The sequence below is a fragment of the Dipodomys spectabilis genome, unplaced genomic scaffold (assembly GCF_019054845.1).
Source record: "Dipodomys spectabilis isolate Male_0828 unplaced genomic scaffold, ASM1905484v1 ptg000415l, whole genome shotgun sequence".
Lineage (NCBI taxonomy): Eukaryota > Metazoa > Chordata > Mammalia > Rodentia > Heteromyidae > Dipodomys > Dipodomys spectabilis.
This window is the reverse complement of record NW_024871092.1, coordinates 1371953-1381334: the sequence shown is the minus strand read 5'-3', so window position 1 is coordinate 1381334 and position 9382 is coordinate 1371953. Positions and strand designations below refer to the sequence as shown.

The 9382-nt window shown below is 38.4% G+C and overlaps 1 non-coding gene across 1 annotated transcript; it reads right to left on the bottom strand.

Moving 5' to 3' along the window:
* Positions 1–8820: 8820 nt before the first annotated feature.
* On the bottom strand, positions 8821–8926 carry LOC122097145. Its single transcript, XR_006145480.1, has one exon. It is a non-coding gene; the product is annotated as a U6 spliceosomal RNA (small nuclear RNA).
* Positions 8927–9382: the final 456 nt, after the last annotated feature.

Below are 9382 nucleotides of genomic sequence, written 5' to 3'. Positions count from 1 at the left end.
TATTACTATGGCTTTTTAGTAGCGTTTGAAATTTGGAACTAATATTGCTCTAGTGCTGTTCTTTCTGCTAAGAATTGACAAACCTACAGCCAGCATTATACTTAATGGTGAGAAGGTAAACCCATTTCTTATAAATTCAGGAATAAGATAAGGATATTTGCTCTCTCCACTTCTTTTCAACTTAGTATTAGAATGCTAGCTGGGGCAATAAGATAAGATGCAATCTTAAAGGGATCCAAATAGCAAAAGATGAAGTAAAACACTCCGTCTTTGAAGATGACATGCTCTTGTATTTAATGAAACCCATGGACTCCATTCCCAAGTTACTTGAGCTGATCAGAAACTTTGGCAAACTAGCAGAATATAAAATTAACCCTCAGAAAATAAAGGCTTTCCTGTATTCCATTAACGATAAGAGTGCAGCTGAAATTAGGAAAGCAACCCCTTTTTACTAGCCACACAAAAATAAAATACCTAGGAGTTAACTTAAGAGGTGAAGGACCTCTATGATGGGAACTTTAACAACCAGAAAAGGAAAATTAAAGCAGAGCTATGGAAGTGGGAAACTTCCCATTCTCCTGGATTGGGAGGATTAACATCATGAAAATGGCAATATTGCCAAAGGCTATATCCAAATTCAATGTGATACCTACCAATATCCCAATGTCACTCTTCAATGAAATAAAAGACGCAATCCAAAAATTCATATGGAAGAATAAAAGAGCCCAAATAGCAAAGAAGTTTATTGCGATTCTCATATTGTATTGCCACCTTGATTCTACAAAGTTATTTATGAATTTTTACTTTCTTTCCTCCCTTTGGATAAAGCTCACAAACACCCTGCCTCTAGCTCCCAGACACTTAACTCTTAGCTCTGGACAATTGTTCCAAGAGAGTGAGTTACTTAATTGTATTTTGAGCGCATAAAACATGCATTTAAAACTAGCAGATTTTGATCTTATGAGAAAGCAGCCTTTTTTTTCCCCTCTCAAGTTATTTCCTGGTAAGCATTTTTATAGAGAATCTGTTTTCATTTATAAATGAAAGACTGGTAGGAAACTATGTTCATAATCTGGCTCCTTCGCTCGCACCTCAACACCTAAAACACAAATTTCACAAAGCATTTACAAGAAACAATACAAAAATCAAACATTGGGAATGCTCAGATGCAGAACGTTTTACAGTACCCAGAATACCTCTGCTGTTTGAGGGAGGGGCTGTCTGTATAAATTAAAAAACCAACCCAAAAGAGCAGCCAGGAGTACCAGACTTGAGTGTCCCTGGCTGCTACTCCATGGACAAGGAGCATGGAAGGGCTTCCTGAGCCTGCTGGAAAGTGCATGGAGGAAAGTTTACTTGCCAGCCTGAGTACAAAAAGTTGGCTTCACCTGCCTGGGTCTGTCTTGTTTTCTCCCCACAGCAGAGCAGAATTGTCCACTGCTCTACGGAGAATAAATACTGTACCAGCCAATCTGCAGAGTGGCTTATGTTTGGTCTGCACACCTTCCTAGTTAGGCGCCCCCTGCCCCACGGTGTGTGTGTGCTCCCAGGGGGTGATCCTCAGGTCCCAAGCCCACGGGGCAGGCATGTGTTAGATGTGAGTCAGTGACACTGTGTCATTTACACAGCAACTGCCAGATTGCTGCCCTCGCTGAACAGCAGGTGCACCCTGATCTTCTCCCACAGCCCTAGGCGAGGTGCCTGCAATGGCCCGATATGGGCAGGCTGCCACTAGGATCCTACTTCACCAGACAGACCAGCATGCCAGATGAAGTGGCTGCCACCTGAATTATTAATTATTTTATGGAGCAGTATTAAACAAAGTGATACACATTACTGTATATGTTATACTACATCCTTGAGTCTCTAGTCCAAAATCATTGAACTATATACTAGCAAGAATGGATCTTATTGTTTGTAATCATAAGGCCATAATGGAAAACTGAAATAAAAGTACAACAAAACACTTATCCATAAACACGTGATTGAATCTCAGAATTTGAAAAAAATTGTAAGTAGTGCAAATGAAATTATACTAGAATAGTTAAATAAACACAAAATACATTACATTCAAATGTAAAATAAGTAATTACAGACAGAATTCCTACTGGATATAAAAATATTACAATGATTTAGAAGGTTGAAGTGATATAGGTTATATATTTTGTTTTTACAAAACTTATTTATATTTCCAAGTTTTGCTTATCTCAGTGAAGGAAAATGTTACAAAGTAGATATATGTGGCACCTCTTGCTTGCAGTAACAGGAAGGGGTGTGGCACTTCCTAATGGGAGTCTTGAGATGAAACCCACACCCAGCCCAAGTAGACCCATCAGAGGTCCATGTGGGGACCCTAAGGGGGTCCAGGACACCGCATTGCTGCTGCACCAGGTGCAGGACCTTTCCGGTGGGCTGTAGCCAACAAGGTTCCATTAGTGACCAAGCCAAGCAACCCAGACTCAGGTGCCAAAGCCAGGGAGGAAGACAGGGTAGATGCTAAGTCCTGCCTTCCATCTCTGCAGCCTACATTGCCAAGGCAATGTCCTTTCCCCTGCTTTGGAGAACGAGGGTAGGGGGTGACCCCATTGCCTCCAAATGGAGTATCCCTAGAATGGCATCCAGAGCTGGGCCCATGTAGGCCAGAAGGGCGAAGGAGGAGGCTACACAGCAAAGCAAGAGGGCCTTCATTCCCTCGGTGCTGCAGCTGTTGTGCTGCAAGTCCAGGCTTCTCTGACACTGATTGGCATATGTACGGTTGGCCCTGTACCCGAGTCCACAAGGACCAGAAAATGGAGGTCCACAGAGATGCTGAAGGGGCTCAAGGTTGCTGAGCTGCTGCAGCTGTCACAAGCCAGCTGGCAGAGGGTCCAACACATGTCTCCAGTAACCAGACCCCCTTAAAGAATAATGAGGTGAACCACGGCTAGGCTGCCTGGCCCCAAGGGGGCAGACTGCATACCCAGCCTTCCTTTACCCATGGACTGTGCAGTGTACAAAAATGGTGTCCCTCACACTGCACTCATGTGGGCAGGCAGTGACCCCAGAACAGAGTCTCCCTAGGATGGGCAATGCACTCAGGAGCACAGAAGACCAGTACCAGCACAACTGGAGGAGGAGAGGGCAGCAGTGGCCTCAACTCCAGACCCATGGCTGCCAGCTCCTGGGTGAAATGGAGCAACTGAAACTGGGAAGTTAGGTGGGAAGGGTGGACGTGGCTCATCTGGCAATGCTGGGGAGCATGCACACACATCCACTCACTGCACATCCACCGTAAAGGAGTTGGCCACACATCTCAACGGGTGAATTGAGGAGGCACCCACACCCACAGGGACTACAGAAATGGAGTTTCACGTGGTGACTTGGAAAGGGCTCCAGAGCACAGCCTTGGAGCAATGCACAACTGGCAAAAACAAAACAAAAACAAAAACAAAACAAAAATAAAAAAAAAACGAAAAAAGTCCAGTAAAACTTTTCATCAATGATAACCTATTATACATTAAAAACAGTTTTAGTTTCCTCTTGTATTATATTTTTGCATGGATCCCTCTAAATTAACCAGAAATCTCCAGGATTTCTTCATGTATAGTAATACAAATAAATATAGCTTCTATTCTTTTTTTAATTAAGGGAAGTTGCATTTATTTCTTTCCATTGTTTGATTCATGAAAAAGAAATCCTGAAATATATCTGTAAAACACCGAACTCAGCATTTCTTCTGAACTCCTCACTGAAGAAAGAGAATAAAATGACTGAGCAACAGGTATCACCCATATTGTCACTGTGCTAGCTGTCTTTCTGATTAGAAAATAATCCTGCCATGCACATGCAAATCATTTATGCAACATGTTTTCTGACAATTCTTGCTGTTATACTGCATTTATCTTCCTCCTCCTGTCTCCTCTCCTGCTCCTCTTCCCCAGGGTCCTGTTTCCCTCTTCCTTCTCTCCTACCTCTACTTTCTCCCTGTCTGATCCTCTTCTCCCTCCTGCTATCCCTTCCTCCTCTCTTACCCCTTCCTCCTCCTTTCCTTTCCTCTTTCTCTTACACTTTCCCTTCTACTTTTTTATGGTCCTAGGTGTTGGACACACACTAAGCAGATGCTCTCCTGCTTGCTACAGGCCTCCAGTCTGGACTTCATTTCAATGACACTCTATTTCTTTGAGGCAAACCCAACAAAGTCTTTTGATTCAGGATTCAATTCATGGTACATATTCTACACCATGAATATGTGCTACTTCATACAGTGTGGCTATAGGTTTGGATTATGCTTTGGGCTTCAGTTAAACTCATCTGAAATAATGTGTTTGAAGGCAATCAAATGTGATCCTGTTACTCCCACATTAATGAACTGGTTACTTCATATCTTGCACGAGTACTTCCATATTGCTCCCAGTTTAATGAACTGTCACTTTGTGGTAGCACCCACAATAACACTAACCCAAGGATTACTGGGGATCAGAAGATTAAGTCCAGAAAGTAAAATCCATGAGGTATTTATCTCAAAATAACCATTAAAAAGCCAGAAGAAAGCCTTTGGCTACGTGATTTAGTGCCATACTTCCACAGAATAAGCTGATGACAGGACCCAGGCTTCATTAGAAGACCAGTGGTGGGTGCATACACACACACACACACACACACACACACACACACACACACACACACAATTTCCCAGCTAGAGCAAGTATCTGTTTTTCCAATAACATATCTGAGTTCAAATCTTATGTGTTTTGATATTTTTGAAAGTTTTATCATCAACTTGCCTAATTTTAATAAATGACACCCTGTTCACTATTATTTAATCCTGGTTGGAAAATATTTTAAGACACATTTTCATGTAGAAAGTTGTTTTTTCCCCAACTCTTGACTGTCTTTGTTTGTAAGAATGAAAGAATTGTGCCTTTAATTCATTAGTTCATAAATTAGAAAAGTAACCCTAACCCTAGAACCAATTGCCTTTGGATTCTAAAAGCCACAAAAGTACATTAAATTTATACATTCTGTTTTGGCTTCAACTCATCTTTCTTAAAATATTTTCTAGTTTTACTCAATATCTTGCCATTTTTCTAACACAACATTCAGGCTAACCCTCACACTAATCATACCCTAATCCTAATATTATTAGCAGTTTCCTATTTCATATTCATCCTAATTCGATCTTGACTTGTTATTCAAAGATTTATTTTCAGTTTGACCTAAATTTTCCATTTTCCTGATGCTAATTGTAAATAATTTTATAGATGTCACCTAGACAAGAATTTAAAATGCATGTAGAAATCAAATTTCCACAATTTAAGCTATATGAGAGGGGTCATACCCTCGTGTACTATGTGGTGTGAATTTTACCACAGTGATGAACCCTTCCAACTAATACCAAGAGTCATGTGCAATAATTTATTATTTGATGTTAAGATGAGTGCTAAGTGTAGAATACACTTTGAATTATTACATTAAATTACAGAAATGAAGCAATAATGATATGTTATTTGTTTAAACTCTAATGCTTCTCAATTTTACAATTCATAAATATATTATCAAAATTATTTTCACTTTCTTCTTTTCTATAGCTGCTGAAATTAAAATTATATATTAAACATTCAATATTAAGAAATCAGTAAGTAACTATTATTAAAATGATATACTATTAAACTCTGATTTGAATTATACTTCTAACAAATTGTGATCTAAACAACTCAATAGAATTAAGGGTGATCATTTTTAAACTTATTAGCTTGTTTTTTTTTATTTTATTTTTTGGGTCCGATCATGGGGCCTGAACTCTGGGCCTGGGCGCTCTGCCTCAGCATTTCAGCTCAAGGCTAGCGCTGTACAACTTGAGACACAGCACCACTTCCGGCTTGTTTCTTTTTGCTTATGTGGTGCTGAGGAATCAAACCCAGGGCCGCAGGCATGCACGGCAAGCACTCTACCACTGAGTCACCTTCCCAGCCCAGCAGCTTGTTTTTTGTTTCCTAATTGTGTCATTTGTTATTCTTGGTCTAAGTCATCTCTTCATCTTAATTGTTTAGTTTTCTATTTTATCTCCATTGGTTTGCTGATTATGCATTTTGTTTAAACTTTTTAATTACTGACATGAGGCTGAAAAGCTTTATGCTAGTTTATTACTTGCTATGTTAATGTAAAATTACTCCTTTCCACAGCTCTTCTACTCTACGATACTACAGTATTTCCTCCAGTCGCATCTCCTGTATCGCTGCTCTCATATATTTTATTTTATTTTTTATTTAAAGTTCCAGTATCGTTTTTAAAAAGTACTAAATCTTTTAAATATCATCACTTACTGTATTTTAAGAATTCAAGAATGAAAAAAATCACATATAATCACTCCAAAATGCTTTAAAACTAGGAAATGATAAAACAGGCCACTGTGAAGTAAATTTTCTTCTACTTTCAAAATTATTCTGAAAGCCTTGTGCTGGTTTGTCACACATGTAATCCTAACTACTCGGGATACCTACTCAGGGGCCTGAGATCTGTGGATAACATTTGGAAGCCAATCAGGGCAAAATAAATTCATGAGATTATTTTTCAAAAATTTTAATGAACTAACAAAGGGCCAGGAATGGAGATGTAGCTCATATAGTAGCTCACCAATCTAGAGAGAAAGACATAGCGAGACCTTGAAGCCCTGATTTCAAACTCTGAGCATGCCAACACGCAGGAATGCACACACACTCACTTTTTCAAAATATCTTCATATCAGTATTTTGCATTAATTTATTTGTTAACGATATTATTTGGGTAAAATAGGCAAAATAAACTCTTCCATCTCAAAACATTTTTATACATTTTTTGTTGTAAAAACAGAATGGTTATAGTTACATGAGCAAAGTAATAAGTACATTTCATATCAAGCATTGTTACCTCCTCCTTTGTTTTTCCCCCACCATTCCTTCCCTTCCACCTCCACAAGTACACTCCTCACACCTCCAAGGCCCACCCAATGTCCCCAACCTAAATTGTAAAATTCGTTCTTCAAAATATTGTCTTGTGCATCTATTGTTATACAATGGGTCAAACTGTATTCCTATTTAAGCATGTTGTTTTGTCCCTTTCTTTCCCCAAATTAGAGAAGTGTATATACAAGATGCAGGTGCACCAACATCAAGTAAAGTGAAAACAGGGGTTATATTGTTGGGGAGAAACACATTAAAAAAAAAAGAAATCACGTTGTACATTATAAATATGTGAGAAACAACAGCAAGAAAGAAAAAACCACTTGTGTCTCTATCTTGGGGGTCATTTAGCTTAACATCTACTTATGTAGTCATATACACATAGCTTTTCAACTTTTCTGCTTATCCCAGACATATACTAGTCATTGCAAATAAGGGATACCATGGGACCTATGTTTCTTTGGACTTGGCTTACATCAGTTAATATAATTTTTTTCCAAGTCTTTCCATTTCCTAAAAATTGGGCGATGTCATTCTTTCTGATGGAGGCATAGAATTAATATATATACACATATATATGTATATATATATAGTATATGTGTGTGTGTACACACATATACACACAGAACATTTTCCTTTTTTGTTTTTTAGAGCAACTTAGTTTTCCACCTTCATCATTTTTTCAAATGTTTTTATTGTGATTAAATGATTACATAATTTCCCATATTTCACAATATTGTGGGATAGTGATGCTTAGTTAAAGTCACAAACACATTCTAACTTTGATGGAGCAAATTGTCTATCATGGTCTACAATACTTATGAGTTCTATGAGCTTTGCAATAGAGTTATTTCCTCCATATGTATAGTTTTTTGTTTTGAAATATGTATATTTCCTTTGTTTTGTATAGTGTCTGCTGTTCCCTCTTTCCCACTTGTTCCCTCCTTCCCTTCAGTGACATTGAGTTGCTTAGTTCATTTTGGTCAATGTCCAGTGCAGGTGATGGATCCCACTGTTGTATGTTTTTCCCTGATTCCTTCTAGTTCTGTGTCGTCTTCCTGGTTTCCCTTCAGTGTGCAAATATGATCAGCAGAATGAGGATATTTAGTAGTGATTCGACCAGATGAGTGGAAGTCCTTGGTTTCTTAAGTGTTGTTAATTTTGTTGTATCACCTTACATTTTGGATTTAACATCCACTTACCATGGAGACCATGTGCTGTTTGTCTCTTTGCTTTTGTCTTACCTCGCTCAACATGATTTCCTGTAGCTTGATTGATTTCCCTGCTAATGCCATCATTTTGTCTTTCTAATGGCTGGAACATATTCCGTTGTGTATAGTTACCACAGTTTTTGGATCCATTCACCTCTGGTGGGACATATGGGTTGTTTTCATATCCTGTATATTGTGAACAGTGCTGCAATAAACATGGAGGTGCATGTATCCTTGAATATTGGTACCTGTTGTTCAGAATAGATGCCTAGAAGTGGTATGAGTGAGCCATAAGGAAGGTCAATAATTAGCTTTCTGAGGACTCACCAGATTGCTTTCCAAAGTGGTTGTGTAAGTGTACATTCACACACACACACACACACACACACACACACAGAACGTTTTCTTGATCCATTCTTCTACTGAGGGGCATCGGGGTTGGTTCCGTATCTTAGCTATGGCAAATAATGCTACAATAAACGTTGTTGTGGTGGTAGTTTTAGTATGGACTTATTTGTGATCATTTGGGTGAATGCCCAAAAGTGGGATTGCTGTGTAATAGGGGAGCTCTATGTGGAGTCTTTTGAGGAAGCTCCAAACCGCTTTCCAAAATGGATGAACAAGTTTACACTCCCACCAAGAGTGCAGTAGGCTTCCCTTCTGGCCACATCCCATCCAGCATCTGTTGGTGTAAAAATATGGAACAATTCATTAATTTGCGTGTCATCCTTGTGCAGGGACCATGCTAATCTTCTCTGTATGTTCCAATTTTAGTGTATGTGCAGCCAAATTGAGCACAGAACATTTTTTATATATAAAGTGTAATTGATTGTCTTAAACTAGACAATTCAACAAAAAGTAAGTTCAAAAAATTGTGAAATTTTGCAACCATGTATTTCTTACATAAGCACACATTTAAGAATAAAGTCAATATTGACATGACAAAAACAAAATAATTCCAGATATTTGTTGTTCATGAGATGTGTAGGAGGAGGAATTCAATTATTCTACACAAGGCACCTGTCATAATGATCATTGCAGCAAATGTTAAGGTTTGTTAAAAGTTTTAATGATTTAAATATGTTTCATTTTGGGATTTGCTTATATATGCAAAATTAAGACTGGTAGGTCATAAATTTTTTCGATAAAGTATATAATATTTCCGGTAGCATGTACTACTAAGTATGTACATTTCAGAGTTTATAGAAACTTTGCTAATGAGAAGTTGCAAAGACTGTGTAAAGAAGCAGAGTG